A 25,851-nucleotide genomic window follows, 5' to 3' on the forward strand; every position below is an offset into this window, starting at 1 on the left:
CGTGCCCGCTGTTTCTGCCTGCTTTAAATGTAAAGTTACACATAGTGGTATGTTCTTTAAAACTGCATAGAGAGTTGCAACACACGTTTAGTTGTGAATGTGACAGTTTATGCGCGATGTCCTACAAACTTAGCGCATTAGAGTCCTGCATTAGAGTCCGTTAGAGCTTAGCGCATTAGAGTCCGATCTAAGTCGGTAGCGCGAACGTGTCGTTCGGGAGCGAGAACACGTGGTATGTGACGCAACGTAACGCTATCGAAGAGAATTTGGTATTCCCTGCGCTCCAAACGCGTCGCAAGTAAGCGACAGTGTCGCTCACGGGAACGACAGCCTCCACCCTGTCGATATGGTGGATGATACTGTCGTTAAGCGGAGCGAGAGCTGTCAAGACTGCTGCAAGTCGCGTGGCTAAACACGGTCACGGTTGGCGCCGGTGTTTAGATCGGGCGACAACGGGTTTGTATAAGATGAAACGTCTTTATTGAAACCACTTTGCCACAGAGACAATTCTCCACTAACATACATATCAAACAATACACAAAGGTCTGCCTAAAGCTTACATTTCTCCACTTGTTAACTGTTCTGACAGCTCCTTCTCTGGGAATTTAATATCGCGACTGATTCTGATTGCGTGTAGGTCGTCAGCAAAATGTCCGTGACTAAACTGCGGTGCTCTATCACGAACAGCAACACAATTTCATATTATTCGTGCGTTGAGCGATAAGCGCGAGACTTCTCCATCGTCAACGCGTCGTCGTCGTCTGCTTCCAAAATAAGGCATTCCGCGTGATTCTCCTCCTGCTACACTATTGGCTCAGAGTGCGACGTCTCGTTCCCAGACGTCTTAATCTCTACCGACAGTCAACAAACCAAGCGCACTGTCGTTAAAAGCTACATGGGAATGCCAAAAGTGGCAGGTGTCGTTCCCGGTGCTCGTTATCGCCTTCTACCGATACTCCTCTATCGACACCGTCGCTGTCGCTCGACAGCGGCTCGGAATAGGGCCCCTGCTGCGCTTGCGCCGTACGCATTTCTTGCGTGAGCAACGAGATGGCGCCACAGGCGCCTCGGCTAGGCAAGCCTGTTCCAATAGTGACAAGCAAAGGGGTCTACTCAGCTGCCTAGTCATGCGGCTTCGTGGGCGCGAGGTATTGGAACGCAGCCTTATTTTGTTTTAGACACAGTGATATGCGCGTGCAATGTAGTATTGCCGCCGTACTTGGCGAGCAATGCGCAGTTGGTGGCGACTGTGGTGGTTCGACACAGTGTTATCCGTAATTTTAAATTTTAATTTGATGAAAATTGTGTGTGATGAAAATTATGACGTAAGAGTACCGAGGGCTCGTACTATCGAATAGATAAATTTGCTGAGATTACAGGTCTACTGCTTTACAGTACCTTTAACGTGCGCTGAAATCTCGACACACGGCACACCGTACTTATAACGTCCCTCGCGGGAAAGCCAGCGAAGTGGGGCATCTCAACAAGCGAGCCGCCGTGATAAATAAGGTAGGCCTAGCGTGTTACGAACGGTGTCTCCTACGCAGTGGCGTGGCCAGACCTCCAAGGTAGGGGGGTGGGGCTCGATACGAAAACTCGCCCCCCCTCCCCGCTGATCCTGTGTCGACAACATACACATACTTGTGCACACTGCAAACCGAGGATTAAAAAAAGGAACGAAAATAGTTGATTTAGACGTTCACAGTACGATTACGAGGCTGTCATGACCAATGAGGTGGTGTCACGAGATTGGAAGTATTTTGAAAAGCGCATACTTTGAAAACCATTCAAGAGTGCTTCTTAGATGGACGCCATGTACTGCAAGAACTTTCGCGATCGTCACACTGGTCCCCCCCCCCCCACACACATATATTATGTTCTCGGATTTGCACGATTTGTGTGGGTAGGTCTGTGGCAGGTAGGGGGGGGGGGCTCGAGCGCCCCCTAGCCCCCCGTGGCTATGCCACTGCTCCTACGAGTTCCGTGCGCCGTTCTCGAATGTCGCAGCACAAAGTTTAAACAGTATGATACGCGTTCCTTACGGAATAAGACGCAATCCAAGCACACACGATGAGAGCAGACAAAACAAATAGACTTCGCACGCGGCATGGCACACGGAGCCCAGCGGAAGGAAGCACCACTTGGATTGGACTGGATACCAGGGCGTCGAATGCGCCTGGCCTTCACCGAATGCGCACCTGGCGCCGAATGCGCCTGAACCTGAACTTGGAAAGGCAGTGGACGAATCCACAATCTCGATCATGGCGCCTCCAGTCATAGAGTTAATATAGGAAGACTCTAGAGAACGTATTTGGTGCGCGGTCAATGGGATTCTCCTATCCCCTAGCGTGACCGCCCGGGCGCAGCCACCCGTTGGTCATGGACAGTGTTAGTGGACAAATTTCTGCCCCCTAACTATGGCGGAGCTGCTTCGTTGGTTGCCAACCCTGCGAAGTCACGTGGAATAACAAACGGAGAAACAGGCTGATGGAGGCATATGATGGAGGGAATGACGTCCAGCGAAGGAAGCGAGGCACGCCGTGTAATTGCGTTCAGTACGTAGGAACCTTTTAGATGCGCGCAGAATTGAGTAGTGCTATCGGTATCACAAGATAAACATTTTCATATCAAACGTGAATCATATTTTATCTGGGAGATTACCTGCGGCACCGTCAACCTTTACTCTCCATCGACACGGATGAACATGTTTACAGCCTATGACGTGTTGAAGTGGCGTTTGTACGCTTTATGAGCAAAATCGATAAATCGTTACCCATCGTAACGAATGTAGGCATGAATTTCCAAAGACAACAGTAATCCAAAGATGAATACACACAACCATCATCTTCATGCTGCTCTGCGAACAAACGGGAACCGGAAATGGCAAAAACGAAACCACCGGCCATGCTCAATCCATTCTTTGGTCTGTCGAGTTTCGTGATAATAAAGTGACGAACGAACGACAGCACACAAGCAAGTGATGTTGTGGGTAAATATTCGCTGCTTATTTGTTTAAAAAATACATGTGAGATTCTCACACAGTATACGCCGAATTTAGATAGCAAGTGATGGACTTAGGAAAACGAGCGCGTCAAGTTTAGTGGAATGAAGCAGCCAACGGAAGGCAACGCCTTCCATGACCAACGGATTGTAGCTCCCCTGTGGTCACGCTTCTCTGAGCAAGTCCGACCCCGACCCCCCTGCCTCCAGTACTTCGACGCTGGGAGGAGGTCTCGTCCTCGCCGTACAGCTCCTTTGCCCTTCCCCATCACTCTCTCTCCCAGCTTTTCTTCTAGCTAGCTTCTCTCCTTATGATTTCTATGCTCGTCTGAGGTGGTGGTCTACCTGCTCAGAATAATGTCGGCAAGTTACATTTCCAAGGGAGGGGAGTAAGGGAGGAAAAGCATAAGCGAAATAGTAAAGAAAGAAAGAAAGGAAAGAGGAATAAGAGGGGCTAGGGGGTGGATGAAATTACAAAACTGACGAAAGTCCGGTGTCTTCTAGGAAGCTGGGGAGTGCGTCCCGAATTTTCCTTAGGGTATATCTTGACCCTTGATGATGCATGAGGTCATTAGAAGAGCGTAAAGTCGTTCCTGTGCCCTGAAGACGTTGAAGTAGGGATTGCCTTTCGCTGTGATACCTCCCGCAACGAAGGAGAAGATGGCATATATGGATAGTTCTCTACAGCTGCTGCAGTATGGTGACTCTGTTCGTCCGAGTTTATGCAGGAACGCTGGTGTAAAGGCACTTCCCGTTCTCAAGCGATGTATAAGCGTGGCAGTGTGTCTCGGAAGTCCTCTGGTCAGACAGGCAGGTGCGTATTCTGCAGGAGTGTTTGCTGTTTGGAGATGAACCATGGTGATATGATCCCTTATTGCCGTGCACGTGGCGTCAGGGTCAATAGGGGCAGGTACGCTTGCGTCAAGTTGGTGCGCTGCTGCAAGGTTGTCCGCTTGTTCATTGCCGTCTATGCCCACATGTGAGGGAATCCATTGGAGGTGGAGCGTTCGAATTACCAACTTGTGCCTGGTGTCAAGTTGCTGGTGTCCTCGGCCGGAAGCATAAAAGTTGAGTGCTTGCATAAAGTTGAGTACAAGTCTCGATATACTTGGCAGCGTTTCCTGCTCGCGCACCGAGCATGTGCTCAATGTCCTGGCAAGACCCGAATGAGTATGTGACTCGTACTCAACTTTTATGCAAACGGGCTCTGATCTCGAAGCCTTGGGACCAGATGGAAGTCTTATGAAACAAGTGGCTTGCAACTAGCTGATATAATCCAGAACCGAACCCCAGTGTTCATACACTGGACGTTCGCCGTATTCTTCGCCGCTTATTTTGTCTTTGAAAAGACAAAGTGCAGAAAACACAGGACCATTATTGGTAAACACGCGTGGAGGTGTATTGCACAATTTCACTATTTCTTGATGGCTTCGCGGCATCTCTTCAACCCCTACTTTCTGCTGCTGTTTTCAACTGTAGTGTTTTGTCTAGTCCTGTCTAGTGTCTGTCTAGTCCTTCAACCGTAGAAGGCATGCTCTGATATATTGAGAAAAAATCCAAGAATGGGATAGCTTGTGTACGTTTTGTGCTCGTGATACAAGGATCGACTGTGCTGGAGCACATCTTCACGACAGAAGATTTCCCGAGTTCTGTGTTATATGCTACAGGGTTCAGTGTTTTCAGATTTTGGAGAAAAAATCCGGAGAAAAAGAAACCATATGCCTGTAAAATTTACAGCAATTCGGATTCTTCCAGGAACTGCGTACTCTTCAAGAAAAGCCATGCCGTAACGTCTGGTTGGTAGGGTCCGTTCCGTTTTTGGGATATCGTCGTTTCCTTCTGTGTCCGAGAGTGCCTCGTATCGCGGGTTACCTTGGTTACAAGGGGGTTACACCATCTTGTTTTTTGCAACACCCTTTGAAATTCCTGAGATTGCCCAATACAGCTCGGCTACCAATGCACATACCCACAAATATATGTCCATTTACATATGAGCCCCCCCCCCCCGCCCCCCTTGGAAGCTCGGGACCCAGAAGTCTACTTCTGGGGACATAACTGGATGGTTCTCTTGATCCAAGTCGACTGTGCAACAGTATTTCACTTAACAATGCTAGAACTATACTTGCAAGAGGCATTTCGACATAGTATATCCTATTTCGTGGCTCTACTAGACAAGAGAGCATTTTGAGGTAATTCCGACCATTTCCCATGTCTACTTAGAAAACGTTAATCCCCCTATAGGGTTTTCGTTTCCCTTTTCCTGAGGATCATGCTTTACCTCCTCTTCAAAGTGGACAAGGCAGCACAGATGACATACAGATTACTTCTCAAAGTATCTTCAAGTGATCTTGTGGTCTTCAAGTTATCCTCTTGTTATCTTCAAGTCATCTTCTTGAAAAGGCATCTAGGTGTTGCAACGCAGACATGTTGATGGGACGCAAGCGAAACATGCTTGGCGACTGGGTATCCAGATTGCGAGATGTTCATGACACCGATTTCGGGAACGATATTTCGAACAATCCGACTCTATTGCATAGCGATTGCAAATTCAGCGATGAATATTTCGAGGCACGCGCTGGTTTCTGGATTTTTAAAACATGGAATGGCTTTCAAGGAGGATTGTCTTCCATCCTGATATCTCGCTTTTGCCCGAAATTCCCTAGTTAATGAGTTAAATTAATTTCGGTACATTGTCATCTTGTAGTTTTATACTCTCTTCCGCTGAGGATATCCGCAAGGCCGTGTAACTCAACAGCTATGCTGCTGTCGTAGCTAGTGTTTAAAAATACAAACTCTGTAATACCCTAGTCAGACGGCAAACTTAAGGCCGTTAGCAGAACGGCCGTTACATCACCTGTTGTCGAACCATAATTTCGAATGACATCGTTCTCTGGCCTGATTTGTTCAAAACAGGGGGCGTACGCCTTTTTGTGGCAATTATGAACTGCATAATTGTAACAAAAAGGTGTACGCCTCCCATTTTCAACAAATCGGTACAGAGAACGATGTCATTCGAAATGATGGTTGGAGTACAGGTGAAGTAACGGCCGTCTCGCTAACGGCTTTAGGCAGAGTTCGAGGTAACTCGTTACTGTAACTAAGTTCCTTTTTTTGGTAACTTGTAACTTAACTCGGTACTTTTGCACCGTGCTAACTTTCAGAGGAACTCGTTCCTTTTTCAGGTAACTTTGCCAAAGTAACTTTAGTTAAGTTCCAAGTTACTTTTAACTCGCTTTTCACTCACGTCCACATATTTTCTTGCTTTCTCTCCGGTTCCTTCATGACATTTTTTCCCATAAAACGTGATATTCAATCAATGACAGTATTTTATTCAGGAAGTAAGAACCGCTGCCATTGAAATGAAGCTGAACCATTGTGCGCCCACAGGGGGTAAGATGCAAAGCGTTCGAATAGACCTCTACTAGAGAAACGTCATACATTGGTAGACAGACTGAAACCGAAACAAATGGGAAGGAGGGCTGGGTTCAACGAACGGGCACTTGTTCGCTGTCTCCCATTGAAAGCAATTGAAAGAAAAGTAGGACCGAGGGTCGCGTCCCTTTAAGGGACCAGGTCGTAACCCCATCAAGACCGTGGCTTTCGGGCGCGACCTTGTTCACCTCTAGCTTCGAGCGTAGTTCAATTTTACCAAATTTTGGCGCTGTCGAACACTATGACGTCATTTGTTTACAAACAGGGAGAGGTCTATTGTTGGACATAAACGAAAACGATCGAAGCGTGTTGCACTCCTCCGCGGGCAACTCAAGGTCTAACTGAACTGCTCACGCGCGCTGCACCTGCGTAATGCTATTTTGTGTCCGGAGTAACCTAGTAAGTAACTTGGAAGTAACTCGTTATTTTTTAAAGTAACTCAGTAACTGCGAGTTACATTTCATGCTGAAGAACTTCGTTATTAACTTAGTTACATTTTGCACACGGTAACTTAACTTGTAACGAGTTCTTTTTGACGGGTAACTTCTCAATCTATGGCTTTAGGTTTGCCGTCTGACTACACTGTTAAAACAGAACTTCACCACATAGCACGCTCCTGACCAACCATCATACCGAATGGTATCATTCTGTGTCATGGTTTGTTCAAAACAGGGGGGAGGCGCCTATCTGGGACAAGATAATCTGTCCCAGATAGGCGCCTCCTCTCATTTTCAACAAATCAATGCACAGAATGATATCACTCGGAATGACGGTTGGCTAGGAGCGTGCTATGCGGTGAAGTTCTGTTTTAACAGCGTTGGGTATAAATGACATTCTAAAAACTGAACTGCACCGCATAGCACGCTCCTAGCCAACCGTCATTCCGAGTGATATCATTCTGTGCACTGATTTGTTGAAAATGAGAGAGAGAGAGAGAAAGAGAGGGGCGTACGCCTTTTTGTGGTAATTATCATATATCCAAGGTGACACAAAAAGACGTACGCCTCTTCTCTCTCCGAATCAGAAGCGATAACTTTATCATTGTGGCAATGGTTGGCGCGCAGCGTGCTGTGCGGGGAAGCTCTGTTGTTAGCGTGTGCAGTGCACGCGAACGAAAGATGCGCGTCAGGTATACAGGAATGATCACGGGAAGGCGTTCGCCGCCGATGATCGGCTATCATACGCAACTATAGTAGAGCCGAGAAAATGGCGACAGCGACAAGTTGACAGTCACGTGCTGGTTTTCTCGCGACGAATAGCGAGCATTTCTCGGAAACATTAGCGAATAAAATATTCGGGAGTTTCCGGGAACCGGCGCGCTGCATACGGTCGATCGGTCGGTCGATGCGTGGAGTAACGGCAAGGAACCGGTATGGGCCACAAAGCGCTTTTAAGAACCGGAGAAAGAAACCACAAACCACTATGCGCTATGATACATGTGGCGCCATCTTTCGTCCAAAAGAGAAGAGAGGAAACAATCAGTCCGCCGATGCAGCGTAAAGATTGTCACAGCTAGAATTCTGCCTCTCCCTCTTAGGAAGCTAGTTGGTTCCGTCCGGCACCTAAACACTTTTGAGAAAAGGCGTGCGTTAGTTCAAGCGTGTCAGGCTCTCGCGAGGAGTTCGCACTGCACGCTTTTGACAACTTCGCACCATGCATCATGGATGGCTCGTCAATGCTTGCGTTCTTCGCTCCCACTCCCGTAGATGGCGCATGGTGTTGGCGCTGAGCCGGCAAGGCCGCCGCTCCATTCCCGTCCCGGTGCGACTGCGCGCATTTTCTGGCAGGGAAGGGGGAATGAACTTCGCCACATGGGCACGCTCCTAGAGCTAACCATCAGCCCGAGTGACATCGTTCTTTCCCTTTATCTGCTGAAAACGGGGAACGTACGTCATTTTTGTGGCAATTATGTACTGCATAAGTGTCACAAAAATGGCGTACACCCCCGTTTTTATCAAATGAAGGGAGAGGGCGTTGTCATTCGGGATGATGGTTGGCTAGGAGCGTGCTATGCGGTGAATCTCTGTTTGTAGAGTGTCCGACTACCTTCCTATTCCCCTCGTATACTTGCTGTGTTCCTCTAGGGTGCTGAGGGCCTTGCGTGCCTCACATCTGAATAGAATGGTCTTCCTCTTCCTTTCCATAAAGTAGACATAACCACCCTCTTCCAAGAGCTAATCGATCCTTTTTTGAATGAGGACGCACCCTATTAAAAGCGCGCTGCCTCTGTCTCCCTTATATTTTGCTGCAGGTGCTGGTGCTTCCATATAGGCCGCGTATGTCTCCAGGCTTCTCTTCTTTGACATCGCCTCCTCCCACAGGCGCTCCTCCTTTGCTGCGATCTCTTCTCGAGCATAAACAACGAGAATTAGGAGTCAGTAATTAATGTAATCTTTTCGAACGGGGGGTTCGGGCCCATTCTTTTTCCCAGAGTTCGAGGTAACTCGTTACTGTAACTAAGTTCTTTTTTTTGGTAACTTGTAACTTAACTCGGTACTTTTGCGCCGTGGTAACTTTCAGAGGAACTCGTTCCTTTTTCACGTAGCTTTGCCAAAGTAACTTAAGTTAAGTTACAAGTTACTTTTAACTCGCTTTTCACTCACGTCCACATATGTTCTTGCTTTCTCTCCGGTTCCTTCATGGCAGTTTTTCCCATTAAACATGATATTCAACCAATGACATTATTTTATTCAGGAAGTAAGAACGGCTGCCATTGAAATGAAGCTGAACCATTGTGCGCCCACAGGGGGTGAGGTACAAAGCGTTCGAATAGGTCTTTACCAGAGAAATGTCATCATGACATTGGTAGACACACTGAAACTGAAACAAATCGGAAGGAGGGCTGGGTTCCACGAATGGGCACTTGTTCGCTGTCTCCCATTGAAAGCAATTGAAAGAAAAGTAGGACCGAAGGTCGCGTCCCTTTAAGGGACCATGTCGTAACCCCCTCAAGACCGTGGCTTTCGGGCGCGACCTTGTTCACCTCTAGCTTCGAGCGTAGTTCAATTCTACCAAATTTTGGCGCTATCGAACACTATGACGTCATTTGTTTACAAACAGGGAGAGGTCTACTGCTGGACATAAACGAAAACGATCTAAGCGTGTTGCACTCCTCCGCGGGCAACTCAAGGTCTAACACAACTGCTCACGCGCGCTGCACCTGCGTAATGCTATTTTGTGTCCGGAGTAACTTGGAAGTCGTTCTTTTTTTAAAGTAACTCAGTAACTGCGAGTTACATTTCATGCTGAAGAACTTCGTTATTAACTTAGTTACATTTTGCACACGGTAACTTAACTTGTAACGAGTTCTTTTTGACGGTTAATTTCTCAATCTATGCTTTTTCCAACCTCGCTAATTGTCGAGTGGTCCCCTCGTTGTATATTCTGTCCAGGATGGGAGACTCTTCGGATGAAGTTCTCCGAGTTCCCGGTATGTGGACCAACCGTCTCATCAGTCACTGCCAAGTGAGCCGTCGCGCAGCCTCCCCCGGGGAGCCATCGCCCCACTCGTACCATGCCTGTCCAGTACCAGCAGGGTTTGGTGGTCATATACCTGACGACATCATTTTCTTGGGTGGATGCTGGTACCGCCTCGGTCTTCCACAGTATCAAGCAGACCGTGTATGGGTTGTTGGAATGCCTTGCCAGGTTCCAGGTAGCTTTAGCTGGTGAAAATTAACGGTGACCCCCCCCACCCCCACCCCAATACTTGTACGAACTGCACGTTGTTCAAAGGTCGTCTTGTAAGAAAAGTGTGGGTACACTCTGGGCGTTGAATCCCATTCACTGCGACTTGTCGCTGCTATACTTAAGGTCGTCCTCTCTGGTTATCTTTTCACAACTATCTAGGAGCTCTTGCATTCTTTTGCCAGTCAGAAAGAATTACGGCGCCGTCGGCGAAGGTCATGGGATCTCCGTTGTTTCTATCCGAGTCTCGGTAGTCTGCGACTGTCTGCGCGACTGTTGTTGAGCGTCTGTCGGAACAGGGGTGGGGCTAAGGTTGACTAGGGTCTTTATTGTCTAACATCTTTAGTACCCCCCCCCCCCCCCCGTCTATGTATACCGGGCGTTTCAGTTAAATCCCCGGACTAAATAATTCGCGAACCGGTGCACCAATCGAGTAACTTTCTTTTTTACAAGTATCTGTCCAATACCACCTACAAGATGCGCACCGCGTGAATGAGCGGGAGGCGCTCATTATTTAAATAAAAATTCAATTCAAATGAGTTTCGTGAAAAAAGCTAACTTCTAGAGCAGGGCGCCGTCGGCATTAAAATGGGTACTACCCCTTCTGGGACCTTCAGTAGATACCTTTTAGAGAAAAATCTGCAACCGAAGCGGGTCATTTGTTGCAGTAATTAATTGGTTTCGGTTTACATATTTTTGTCGCGGCTGGTCGCGGTGAAGCGCAAAAGGACGCTCTTTCACTCCCATGTCCACCAATGAATTACGTCCTTACACCAATGAATTACACCAATGAATTACGTCCTTTTGCGCTTCGCCGCGACCAGCCGCGACAAAAATACGTAAACCGAAACCAATTAATTACTGCAACAAATGACCCACTTCGGTGGCAGATTTTTCTCTAAAAGGTGTCCACTGAAGGTCCCAAAAGGGGTAGTACCCATTTTAATGCCGACGGCGCCCTGCTTTAGAAGTTAGCTTTTTTTCACGAAACTCAATTGAATTTTTATTTAAATAATGAGCGCCTCACGCTCATTCACGCGGTACGCATCTTGTAGGCGGTATTGGACAGATACTTGTAAAAAAGAAAGTTATTCGATTGGTGCACCGGTTCGCGAATTATTTAGCCCGGGGATTTAACTGAAACACCCGGTATATTCAAGAGTATTGCCGAGAGGGGGCAGCCCTGTCGTAACCCTCTCGAAATAGGCATTATTTCGGTTTCGTAGTTCCCCAAACAGTAGATGCCTGTGCAGTTGGACTATAGGTATTCTGAAGGGCGTCAACTATTTCATCGTCCACCCCAATCTTACTGAGCTCGCTCTAGAGCCTCTTGTGTGAGATATACGGTCGTAAGCTTTTTCTGATTTCAGGAACACCAGGCTTAGTTCGGCCTTGTCCGCCATCGAGGTCTCAATCACTTGTGTCTGGGTGAAAATGTTGACGCTACCGCGACGTCCACTTCGAAGCCCATTGTGGGTTTCGCTGAAATATGCCTTTTCAGACACCAGTCCATGATTCTATAATATGGGATGAACATAAGAAGCGTGAGACGTTGCTTAGTATATGGTGATTTGTCTGTAAGAGTCTACACTTTAAAAACAAAGGGGGGTGATGCCGGAATAGCTTGCCAGTGTTGGCCGCACACCAGTGTGCATCACTGTAAAAACAGAACTTGACCACATAGTAGGGTGCAGGCCCACCATTGCACAGAGTCATATTACTCTCGATTTGTGGAAAGCGTGGGGCGTACGCACTTTTTGGCACTGCATAAGTGTTCCAAAGGGGGGGGGGGAGGGCATCGAAGTATCTTGCCGTTGTTGACCGCACTCAAGTGGGCATCGTCACGACTATAGGGGAAGAAAAAGGAGGAGGAGAGGAGAGATGACGATTTCAGAGTGGGGCATAGGCAGATTGACCGATACTGATGGGACGGAGGCACACTGTAGATGAGAGATGCGCTAGAGTGGTCTTTCCGCGAGGCCCGTTCCTTGAAGAAAATGCACGAGGTCGCGAGTTTTTGAAAGTCGCTCTCCATAAGAACATTCGAGGAAGAGGACGTCCGTCAGTATGCCAGGCCTGGCGTGGGGAAGGTGGGTTTCCCGCTGCGTACCCCAAAAGGCGTACGCCACCCGTTTTTAACCAATCGAGGGGCACACCGATGTCATTCGGGATGATGATTGGATAAGAGCGTGCTATGTATTGAAGGGAGCCAGTCATGACATTGCCCACTACTGTGAGTCCGACACCGGCGAGCCCTTTCACCAGCATCACCACCACCATCCTGTCTTTAGAGTGTAGGCCAATTGCCATACTAAGCAACGTCGGCATCGGTGGCAACGAAAAAGCGGGCCAACTAGCACCTGCCACACCGCAGCACCACTGCCGGACCACAGCGCTATTCCACAGTTTTCTAACTTCACGAGACAGTAAGAGAAAATTTGTCCTCAATGGCATAGCTCCACATAGCTCCAGACACCATCCAGTAAGATGATGAAGAAGAAGAAGAAGCACCCTGAGGTCCGGGACATCCTGCAAAATCATCGACTTGATCTCCCGTTGAAAGGACTTTCCCACAGTAAACGAACCCTGCTCTTCAGGTTGCGAACAGGAAGTACTTTCACTAAATCCCAATTATTCAAGATTGACTCTCTAGACAACGCAAATTGCGGACACTGTCAGCAAATTGAAGCTATCGAGCACATCCTGCTTCATTGTCATGCTGTGGTGCGAAAAAAATACCTTGAACGGTGCAGGAATTTGTCCTACATCTCAGAGGCTCTTCCAGGGACACTCAAAAACTTGCAGCCTCGTCTGCTTTCTCGAGGAGTCTGGACTCGCCCGAAGACTATGAGAGAAATTTCTTTGCTCGGACTTCTCCCCAATTCTAGCAGTGACCGCCCCACATCTTAACTTGGCCATCAACATTCCTACACCTGTTATCATATCTAATCTCATCCCATCCGTCTATAGTCGTGATACTGCCCACATAAGCAAGGCCAACAACAGGAAGCAAGTTCCGCCACGCCAGTTTTTAGAGTGTAGTCGTTCTCTTTTTCCTCCTCGGTAGCTCAGTCTGTAACGTGTTGGCTTGCAGTGCTCAAGATCACGGATTCAAACTCTGCCGAGGACGATAGCAATGTGGGGGAGGCAAACATTGCATCCAGCACAGCGTGTTGCAGATTACCGGCGCACGTCGAAAGAACCCCAAGTGGTCGTTTCTGGTTATGGTTGTGATACGACTCCAATAACGACTGTTAGGCTCCTTTGGAGTTCCGTTAAGTACTCCGTCATGTAAATCACTATGTGTTTTTCGTTTTCGAGCTCAGAAAAGGTTCCTGTGGTAGTTGTTTTATCTTCGTGTATTTCTTGTATTGACCGAATACAGGTGCAGGAATAATCACAAAGTAAAGTTGTTGTTGTTTCTTCTCCAGTTCATGGGCAAAGTTTTCCACGTCGTCTTCATTGCTGATCTTCCACAGACCAACCTACAGCTTTATGATTTTCTTCTGTTTTGCTTTCCATTAAAGGCCTATTTTTTGTGCGGTTGTAGAGGACGATGGTCTTCCTCTACATGAGTCCTGACCAGCGATGGTAGAATGTCCAAGCGGGCAGATGTGCGTGGTACGTCTCACGCTAGGGCGGTGCCGGTAGATCTGGTTGGCAGGCGCAGTGGCGCGTGGCAGCAGAGGCGCGTCGTGGTCGTCCTCCGGTCGCCACAGTTGTTGCCACTGCTCTTTACGTCGTCTTGTCGGTGCTCATGGACAAGGTGGTGGTGATGGTGATGTGATAAAAAAAAATGGGGATGTGAGTTACGACGAATTCGAACTGGCTGTCCCAGGGCACTTACATATCATGGACAAGGAAACGGGCTTATATAACTTACTTTTTTGGGTGAGAACATAATCTATGGTCGAATGATGTGTCTCACTGTTCCATGTTACCTGTCCGGTGCAGCTGTCACTCATATTTAGTAAATGGTGGTTCTGCTGCTGTTGCTGTGCTGAAAGTTCTGCTGTTCCACCATGCCCTTAAATTGTTCACTAGTTTGTCTCCTCCATCTATAGCTCCATCCAGTGAGAGTTGAACTTGCCCACTATGACTACTGTGCCCAGTCTTCCCCTGAGCAAGATGTGTCTGTGAGGGCACCCATAGGTTTCCTCGTTCTATGTGCTTTTATTGCGTTTGCCGTGGCCATGCACAGCACTGGTACACAGAGTCCTTGTTCGCCTACAGCTGTGACGATTAGCCATAGGTGTTCCGCGCTGGCTGACGAACAGTGTTTTAAATGAACGCGTTCACACATGTCCCTGTTCGCGAGGGAGCCCACCGCTGCTTTTCCGATTGCCAGTTTGCCTAAGGGCGCCGAACCATGCCCATGCACTCGTGCTCCAAGAGCGGTGTTTCCGCGTTCCGTACGTGCATGTCGGCGACTGCGTAATTTGCATATACGTTGTTGTTCATTCTACTCGCATTTGAGATCGTTTCACTTGAATTTTCTTCCACCTGATAGGTTTTGTTTTGACGAAAGATGGCGTCAACGTGTATCGTAGCGGTTTCTTTCTCTGGTTCCCGGAAGCGCTTTCTGGTTCGGCTCCGATCTTTGCCGCTCCACTAAGAAGCGACAGACCGACCGATCGGCCGTATGGAGCGCGCAGGTTCTCGGAAAGTCTCTGTCGTCAGTGACAACATAAGCTCTACAATTGGGACCGCCCACTCATCCGTGGAAGTCGCCTGCGATTGGCTACCAGCCCTTGCACGACGCCCTCGCTTCGCGATGTAGTGCCGGCTCTCTCTCTCCCCACTGCCCCACTTGGCCGCGCCGCACTACATTCGCGCGCGCGGAGCGATTCTTGTGTGTGGGCGGAATCAAATGTATGACTTATGTTCTCACTGACTATAGTGTTGAGCTCCTTGACCTTAGGCGGAGATGAAATCAAGAGCACTTTTAAAAAGCTCGGGAAGAGATGCAGCCTCCAGGTTTGCGAGCTGACATGGCAACAGCCTGAGTACACAGTGGAAGGAGTCGAAGTTCAAGGACAGGATATGTTCCTTACGTTATTTTCAGTTTATTTATTTTTATCAATTAAGAAACCAGTGAGCTGGACTAGACTGGTTTCACATTTGGAGCGAAGGTCCACCTCTAATTTTAAAATACGATACAGCGTTGCACCACCTATAGTCCAGTGCATGGGGACAGCGAAGTGTTCGTCTGTTTCTTCTGTGTTCTTGTGTCTTGTGCGCTACCAGTATGATCAACGTGTGGTACACACTTACCTCAATTCCGAACTATCGTGGCGCTGCACCCGATACGCCTACATGTAAACGGAAACGTAGACTTCATTCAAAGTGCAACTTGGGCACGATACGCTTCCTTCGCATTCATGTAAACGTCGCCATAGAATACATTCTGCATACCAGACGGTCGGTCAGCTGTACTAAACCAGCGCCGCAATTGAATTCTATGGATGGCCGCGCAGCAGCGTCGAACGCTATATGCATCGATTAATTACATGAATTGGGGCAAATCCTCTAATTTATTTATTTTACCTTTGGGAATTAGAGAGGGAAGTGGGTATATAACATCAGTTAGCAAAAAACTACGTAGAAATAGCGAAACACTTTTACTGTTTTACGGTACGTGACAAAGTACTACACAATCTAAACTACACGAAAAACAGAGTACTAACGTTGTATGAAACAATACTCATGTACTGCATCCTTCTAAATTTGTCGGCACCAACTAATTTCGATATGTCCTCAGAGCGGCAGTCACGCACAATCTGGTTTCAGTTAAATTAATGAGAACGACACAAAATGAAAGCATTAGCGGGACGGTGACGAACAGCGTGCTCACGGTACCGACTCTTCTGTCGTAAATCAAAGAGCGTCCGTCCATTGGTCGTTCCAGCGTCACACGTGACATCGCACGTGAACGAAGCGCAAACATCGGGATGCGAATCACGTCCAGGTTACCACGCACCCCGTAAATAATACTGGTACGGGGAGGAGCAATATAGACGACTCTCTCTAAATCAAGCCCACTTCGTGGCACACTTCGTTCGGCGTGCCTGCTGCCAGGATTTATGACTTCCACCGTTATCTCAGCGCTACAGTTATCGCTCGTCTGGACGACAAGGTGACACTATGGCCAGTGGACAGGAGAGTAATAAAATTGCAATGTATCAGAGTGCAAGTGGTAAAAATTCGTAGTATGTAGACGTAAAGGAGATAATAAATAAACGGACGGCCCTCCATAGAAAGTCGCCGTTTTCTTTTTCCTCCCTACTGGAGTTGACGTCATGATCACCACATCGATCTGAAAGGAGCATAAATGAAATGCTCAGCCTAGACATCTCTGCGAATAATCCTGCCTGACAGAACCAGGAAGCAGAAGCGTTCGGTCGGACGGACGCAGCCACACGTCATGCGCCCCTCTTATACCTCACATTCAAGTCGCGTTTATTTCGCCAATGGTGATGCGAAGCAGGTGTTTCGCCTTCTCAGAGTTTGTAGAGAATATGAGGTCGTTATTCGTGCTCCTGGTCAGTGTGCCGGATCTAGACAGGAAGGGGGCTCTATCAGGGCCCTCGCTTCGCAAAGTCCGTCTTTCACCGCTTATATATCCAGTCAGAATTTTTATAGGACACAATTTTTGTTGTGCTGTGCAAAATAAAACAGAAGTAATATCATATGAAAGACGGCCCTCGATCTCTACGTTGTAGCACGACGCCCCTATACAGTTGGTTAGGTAATCAATGAATCAAGTATATTGCAGCTCGCTGCCGCACCATTCACATTGGCTACCCATGCCCGTGATCGAACATCGTCGTGCTCTGATGTATTCCCTGAACTCTCAGAACAGAACTTCACCGTATAGCACGTTGTCCGCCATCCGTTGTCACGAATGATAGGGTTACCGCTTCTGATTCGGTGAGCGAGCTGATATGTAGTGGTGATGCGCAAAGTTCTTTGCAGAGCAAAAAAGAAAAACAAAACGAAACGAAGATTGCGAAACATTACGTCTTTCTGTGACTCTAAGTGAGGGCGGAGATATCGACGCTACCGTCGCTCTTTTGCCGATCCCTTGAGGTGCGCAACAGACGGCAGAGCTGAAATAATTAGGTCTGTGGGGCGCGCTGCGATTACTTTCGTGCTCCGTCAGTGGTTCGAGCGCATCATGTGAAGATCAGACTTTAATATCACAATAGCAATGTGCTCCCTAAAGTCAATAATTAAAAAAGTTGATTAAAATAGCTCTGTTAATTAGTCCTCTAAATGAGAATAAACACGGCTTCCTAGTAGCAGTTCCGTCGAATAATCAATGACGAAATGACGTCGTCAATCAATGACACGTGCGTCAATAAATGCTGCGGGGTCGAGCAATCAATGACGTCGCAATGACGAAAGAAAAAGCGTCCTAAGACAAGTCACCCTTTTATGAAAATTTGTTGCAGCCAAAAAGAAACAACCTGTAACGACGTACGCCCCTCTTTCTCTTTAAATCAGAAGCGATCACCCTATCATTTGTGGCAGTGCGGTTGGTTGGCGCACAACGTGCTGTACGGTGAAGTTCCTTTCTGAGAGCGTGGTCTTTCACTCTTAGAAATGAACTTCACCGCATAGCACGCTCCTAGCCAACCGTAATCTCGAATGATATCGTTATCAGTCCTGATTTGTTGAAAACGGGAGGCGCACGCCTTTTTTGTGACACTTATGCTGTTCATAATTGTCACAAAAAAGGCGTACGCCTCCCGGTTTCAACAAATCAGGGAAGACGACGATATCATTCGAGAGGATGGTTGGCTAGGACCGTGCTGTGCGGTGAAGTTCATTTTTAAGAGTGTTCGCAGTGACACCGGTCTCATCTCTATTCTACAATCTTAAAAATGAACTTCACCACATAGCACGCACCTAGCCAACCATCATCTCGAATGACATCGTTCTCTCCCCGCATTTGTTGAAAACGGGGAGGTGTACGCCTTTTTGTGACCCTGATGTAGAAATGTTAAGTGTCACAAAATGGCCTACGCCCCGCGCCTCCCATAAATCAAGATACCCGTCAAGATCAAGAGTGATAGAGGTATCACTCTGTACAATGGTTGGCTTACTGCGTGCTATGTGGTGAAGCTGTGTTTCAAGGGTGTATACAATGTTAAAACAGACGGCGAGGGACGTCGAAGCTGGCTCGCTGATGGTCGTGGTGATGGTGAAAAGGCTCGTGGTTGTCGGCCTCACAGAGGTGGGCTACGTCACGACTGACGCCCTGGGGTGTGTGTCCGGGGCCGACTTCTAAGGGAACTGTGCCCATATATATGTCCGAAAGCGTCTGAGGCTTGCCGAACTTTATCCCGTAGCACGCTCCTAGCCAACCATTCCGAACGATATCAATCTGTGTCCCGATTCATGTATTCGCTAGACCCAAATTTGTCGTTTTCTTTCCCTGCCCGTATATTTCGCCATTTTACCTTCCTCCTGCGTAGTCCCCGCCTCAATGTGTCTTTCACCCCGCAATTCAAGTGCACGATCAGATGCTGTGACACAACCCTCTGTTCCACCTGCGGTGTCGTGGCGATCACCCAGCACATTCTTATGGAATGTGCACTCTGCCGCCCGCAAAGGCGTATACGTGTGATGAGCATTGTTCGTATCAACAAGAGGCCTCTCAATTTAGCTGCACTCCTTGGCCCTTATGAGGACCCTGTGCTCCATCGTCGGGTCCTTCACCTGTTCATGGACTTTCTGTCGTCCACTGGATTTCTCCAGACGGTTTAAAAATTTCTCGCTCTCGACGCTCTCGTATTTTCATCCTTCCTTCATCATCTTCACATAATGTTCCACGTGCAATGGGGTAGGATACCGCACCATCGCGGTGAAACACCCCATGTCATCGTCATCATCTGCTGTTGTTGTTGTGTCTCGATTTGTTCAAAACAGTGGCAGGCACCTACCTGAGACATGCATAGTGTGTCCCAGGCATAGGCGCTCCTCCCATTTTCAACGAATCAGGACACATAATGATATCAATCAATGGCGGGGCTGTGCTATCCGTTGAAGTTCTGTTTTAACCGTGTTTAATACGCCTGCGTACCCCTGTGTGATGTGTATTTTGTTCATGTTTTCCCCGCCTCTAATGTTGACCTACACCCTTAAAGTGTTGGTGGTGATGAAAGGGCTCGCCGTGGTCGGCCCCAACGTCACGACTGACGCCCTGGGGGAATGAACTTCTTAACGATGAACTTCACCACGCTCCTAGCCAACATGACATCGTTACCTCCCCTGATTTGTTGAAAATGAGGGACGTACGACTTTTTGTGACACTTATGCAGAAATGTTAATTGCCACGAAAAGGCGTACGTCAAGCGCTTTCCTCAAATCAAGAGTGATAGAGGTATCATTCTGTTCAATGCTTGACCTTCAGCGTGCGATCTGGTGAAGTTTCGTTTTGAGAGTGTTCCGCCTCCACTGACAGGTCGACCACACACTTCAGCGTCGTCCATCGGTATTCCATCGGTATTCAGAAATACCCTAGTCAGACGGGGGGGGGGTATATTAAGGTAGTTAGCTGAACGGCGGTAACTTCACCTGCAGCCAACCATCATGTCGAATGCCGTCGTTCTCTGCCCTGATTTGTTGAAAATGGGAGGCGTAGGCCTTTTTTGTGACAAATATCATAATTGTCACAAAAAAGGCGCATGCCTCCCGTTTTTACCAAATCGGGGCATAGAACGATGTCTTTGGAAATGATGGTTGGGCTACAGGTGAAGTTACGGCCGTTCAGCTAACGGCCTTAAGTTTGCCGACTGACTAGGGCATAATACGTTTAAGTCATACTGGAGTTAAAATACTGTACACAGCTGACCTTCTTCCATTAACATGAACCACCATGCGCTACGCCGCATGGCAAATAGATGGGTCCACACGACACACTACCTTCCAGCGCTGTTATCGTAGACCCAAACTTTAGCGTACCCCCCCCCCCACCCGAAATACAAAGTTAAGCACGTGCAGGTTGTAATTGAAGTGGGTCCACGAGTCTTCGTAGCTCCCTAAAACAATACTAGAACACAACAGAAAAGGCGATGCGTGAACAAAATGAAATATAGACACAGGTTTCGCTTTTTATACTGGTGCGTTGATCGATAGATTGACGCAACAGTCAGATTTGTCAGTACCGGGACAAAAAAAGAATACATGCTGGACTTGCTGTTTCTTGTAGAAGCTGGCGTTACAGCCATGCATATGCTACAGCCATTTTCTCTCAAAGAAGCTGTCTCTGCCACTTTCCAGTGGGAGCAACCGCGTCCATAATAACGCGCTATTATTCTGGAAACGGAATCCGCAGAAATACATGTCAAGCTTTAGCTGCTTTACGGCTATTATTTTTGAATGCGTTTTGGACTGGTACCGAAACACGTACGGAGCGAGTAATTGACCAGAACACAGGAAAATGTCTGTCGGAACGCCGTGTATATGTCGTCTCAAAGAGACAGAGATAGAGGGAGATAGATAGAGACAGATAGAGAGAGAGAAAGAGAGAGAGAGTACAAACTTCCCACTCGAGAAGCAAATGCATAGCTCACTGCAAGTACAAGTGCTACACCAGCAACTCCTTGTGCCCCGTGGGAAGCGTTCAAGTACCACGTTTAACAAACGCCACTACTTTGCCTGGGATGCAGAGGGACACGTACATATACATATAAAGGAAGCGAAAAACGAGAACCAAAGCTAAAAGAAATGAGCGCCTCAATGGCCGAGTGAAATGTGCGTGACCTGCCATGCGCGCCATCTCGTAACATCTTCTTCTGTCGCCTGCTGGTCGTCCGCCATTGTCGCCGTCTGCGAAGAAATGGCGCGTGAACGCAGCTCGACATCCCCCGCTGCTTAAGATCCTGCCACTCGTTTTTAGCGAAACGCATTTTCTTTCCGTATGAGTGCCGAGTCGCACGTTAGCCTCGACAAGGAAATAAATAATGCGTAAGTATCAGTTTAAAGGATCTCTGCGCGATAGCGAGAGGAAAAGCCGCGTAGATGGTGACGTTCCTGTGGTGTACTTCAGTGCTGATGGGGGAAAATGTATAGGGGCTGAGTGCAGGTACTTCAGGAACGTTTGACTGGACGGTTGGTTCCATTGGAAATTGTAGCGAGGTTTCTGCGAATAACGGCTTTGAGAGTTTAGAAAGTTTAATCTTACCGTGTACTCACACGAGAGACATTCCCCGGAATACTCCAGCGTAAGATGCGCAAAACGTCATAAACGAAAAAGGCACGTGTTTTTCGTGCTCTTCTAGCCAGGGGGATATATCTTGCAGCTCGTTTCTTTAGCAGACGACAGTGCAGGTGTCGTCTGCTGTGTGCGGAGTACGCCATTCCTGATATTCCGGTGCCGTGCTAATGCTCATCATAAGACGCAGCGGAACTTCCGTCGCGTGAACAATTTTAGCTTCCACTAGAATGTTCCGTGAAGCTGTCGCTCTAGGTTACGCGTGTTCCTCGTCGCCCTTGTGTGACTATACGCCGTAGTTGAGCTGCAGTTTAAAATCGTTCGAGACAGTTGCAAACTGGCCTGGCCAGTTGCAACCTTGGCATTGGTGGTATACGGCTCACGGGAGAAGCACGGCAGGGTGTCATATAGCTAGGCACGCGTGCCATATTAGTAGACAAGGACATATGGGCACTTGTTACCTTCTTTCGATTACTTTTTGGAGCCCCGTGCAGTTTTACCTTCTCATCAGTTCGATTATTTAGGTAGCTTTCACACACACACCACAAGTCAACTGCTCTACTTTGCAACCGCCCAATCAATTGGCGGTCCATTAGCAATTCTGACTGCGCTTCGACAGGTATATGAACTGAGAAGGTCCCAGCAGAAACAAATCGATACGTGCGACAGACATGAGTCATCAATGTTGCTCACAAGGATTACTGTTGCTCTTGTTGAAGCTCACATATAATTGGACAAGTGACACCCTTGCGCCTAATGCGACAAAATAATTGGAGATGAAAGAAGGAAATCACTGAAAAGGATAGCCAGCTGTAGGACTCGAACCCACATCTTCTGGATTACCGGTCCAGGGTTCTATACCAGTTGAGCTAAGCTAACACTTTTTTTTCTCCAAGGGGGTTGTCATCTCAAGGGACAAACGAACGACTCTCTCATTCATCCCACTTTCACTCTTATATGTTCCCTCACTCATACACACATTCATACGACGTGATCGACGCAAGCGGCATCTACTGAACATGATGGTAGGCCATGGAGGAAGGAAAATAAGGAGGGAGTGTGACGTCATTTTGCACGATTCCGGAAGTTTGGGTGAGGAGAAGCAACTGGGACAAACAATTCTCCTCTCCCAGCTCTCTAGCATCTCGCCGGGCGCCACAAAACGCCATCTACGCCGGCAGCTGCCCCAGTTTGTTTGTCCCAGTTGTGGCGATGTCTCACCGCAGATTGGCTGCCTCCAGTCACCTGATCGATATGACGCCCTCATGATGCGTCACTTCCACTACACTTTTGTGATTCGGAAAGAAACGGTCGTGCTCCCTCCTTAGTTTTCCTTCCTCCAAGTGGTAGGCACTCGAGGCGTTGTAAGTATTTGTCCCTTCTATGTGTGCGTGTTCCAGCCTCAGAACATCAATTACCATCATGTTCAAAATAATTCGATCGCGCACTTGCCGCCTATGTCACCTAAAATGATTTAACGTCCCCCGAAATGCCTCACCCATATTTCTTTAATTCGTACTCAACGCAAATTCAACGAAAAACCCAAAAGCAAAGCCGGTGTTCTTCCTTTCTATTTTGTTACCGTGTAACGACGGATGAAGATAGTAGGGAGTTCTAGTAGATTACAACAGTATTCACGATAACAGTTCCGAAAAAAATAAGCCAATCGCACTACACTTCTTTCACTTTACTGACATCACATTCCTGACCTTGGGTTTGACAGCTTACTTTATCATATCCTCTTCTTGGGTGGGAACACGATTCGTTAGGCACACTAAAACTCCCTAGCTTGTTGAATGTCCGATACGTTATGGATTCGTGTTCTTATTTCACATGAATGCATATTTTGTTCATGAATGCAGATTTGCAGGTCGTAATTTATGCGACCAGCCCCTCCACGTAATTTTTTTTTATATTCCGCATTTGTTTACTCGAAAGAACAAAGTTGCACAAATCGATATCAACCATATCAACGCGCCCACAGTATAATGGCAACTCATGGTCTTACTTCATCAGACAACTATGATTACGCCCAGAGTATGGTTTTGAAATTTGTTGTAGCGCCAGATGCTGGTATCGTAATATTCAGAACCTGATAGCCGACGTGTGTCCCTCCGAGTGAACTAATAAAAGCTCTGAAGTGACGCCGGGGACGTACAGGATGCGGCGATACACGCGAACACAATAGAATTGGCTAAGTCGTCTGGGGTAGCCAGTCTGACTTCGTCGGGACTTACGTTCACATTTTTTTTCTTCCTCTATCACATCACATCACACAATAGAATTGGCCCTTTGATCATGCCATCGCTAAGCAATTACCGAACGCCGTCATTATATCACATGTTATACGTTCCACATACCAGACTTGTGAGGTGTGGTATCACCTCCGTGTCCCAGCTCGCACTTGTTATACAGAGTAGAGGCGTGTGGTCGCTGATGTACACGGGTTTTGCACCAGAGTCGCCCATGTTCTCGCTCACCTAACTTCAAGAGATACTTCTCCAAGCACACTCCACACATCTCTGAAATGTCGCGCGCACTCCGGCGTATCTGTATAGGCCTGCGGTAAGTCTTGGCTTGTGGTGACTTGAAAAGCGAAAGTATCTGGTCAAAAACAAACAGATGTTATGACGATGGGTGAGGAGATTTGACACCCATTGTGGCTCACTACGCCAGTGCAGGCTGGTTTCGTGTGAGATGAAATTTTGAAGTGATTCGGGCGATTTGGGTGAATAATGATCTGGTCAGGCCCTTCTCGGAACATGGATATCTTTTTTGTGTTTTTTGTTTTCAATAATGAAAGGGTCAAGCGGAGAGTAAGTATCATGGAGGGAGTAGAGAGAGTGAAGGCCATGCGACGCCAGACAAGTTCCGGAGTCACGCTTTCTTGAGCGTGCCCATTCTGCATTAAAGTAGAAAGAAAGAGTTCTATCACTGTCTCTGTCTTTTAATGCGTGAGTCCTCGCTACGCAAGAATCGCGGCGTGGTCTGTCTGTCTAGCCAGGCGCGGCGCGCATGCGCGGTGAGTGAAGAGGGAAGGAGAGGGCGCGTGGAGAGTGCGACGCGTGGCGCCGGCGCGTCGGCACTGCCAAGGGGATGAAACTCGCGAGTTCCTTTGCAGAATAAAGTGAGGCGCTGCGAGCTTTTCGCATCATCAAACGTCATGAAACGCCAGAATCTTTACGTCGAAGCGTGACTTCTCAACCCTCACCAGTCCAATGGCTCCTGTGGCCGCTCCCCCGTTATACGAGTGCTGATTGGTCGGTTTGAAATTATGAACTTTCCGTGGCACGCGCAAGCGGGTGACGCCCTGTCGGCGGTGCCGGAGCAACTCGGCATAAAGTTTCGAAATATGGTGGGTGCGGCAGGGACGCCAGCAAAGCATCTATGCCGGTACCGCTTTGGATGGTTTTTAGTGTCCTTGTCCGGACGTCCCCTTAACATGTTGTCGACATTGACTCTGAAAAACTCGGGGACTCTTGGATACTTCTGCAAGCCAATTCAGTGATAGATAAGTGGAAGGCAGGTCTGCTTCGCTTGCTTGGCGCGACAACGATTCAAGAAGGACCAATACTGAATTTTTCCGCTAACCACTCGATGACAGGTAAGCTAGTTCCTATTCCATTCTCCCGTTTAGCATAGCATAGCACCACACCTGTGGCATATGCGCAGCATTTCGGCAAGTGGAATTTTTGGTTTTCACGTTTCTTATTCCTATTCTGATATTCATTGCTCAGGTGTAAGCACTAAAGTCATACCTGCTTCAGAAAAGCATCTACATGGATAAGGCACCTGAGCGGTTGGAGCATCTTCATATCTTTCGGCACACCAGCTGCACAAGAGTAGTATGTGGTCTGGTCGAGGGAGACCAGTTGAGAATCCTAGGCGCGTTTATTGACCCCTGGGCCTACTTCACTCGCGAATTTTTTGCCGCGCGTAGCGGGCGGCGCGTGTGCGGAGGGTTGTCCGTGCGCTGACCGCCGGGGGGGGGGGGGGGAGGGCTGCGCTTGCGCTTATCTTGCGTATTGTCGTTATATTGTCGTATATCGTTGCGTATTCAGCCTGGGCCAACTTCTTTCGCCATTTTTCTGCCTGGGCCAACTTCACTCACATTTTTTGTTACAACAGGTGTGCGGTGGGCGATTTACATTCAAGTATAAACATGCAAAGGATAGCCATACACAAAAGTACAAGTGAAAATATATTTATTCAAGTCAATAGTGCCAGGAATTATGTTGTGACTCTGTGTGGAGGAGAAAAACCCAGCCAAAAACCTGAAGCAGAAGAAACACAATACAATGCACATAACAAAGAATATACTTATTACAGGTACGATACAATAGCATTGAAGAGGTATCACACATCAAACAAAATATTTTTTATTAACGGTAATCATACACACAAGTTTTCAATGAATCAGAATTAAAATGGGATAGCACATTTCATCAAAAAAGATATTCTTATTCAATACGATTACAATCAAAATTAGGAGTTTAGTTATAAAATGTCTG

This window comes from Ornithodoros turicata, chromosome 4 (genome assembly GCF_037126465.1).
Source record: "Ornithodoros turicata isolate Travis chromosome 4, ASM3712646v1, whole genome shotgun sequence".
NCBI classification, from domain to species: Eukaryota; Metazoa; Arthropoda; class Arachnida; order Ixodida; family Argasidae; genus Ornithodoros; species Ornithodoros turicata.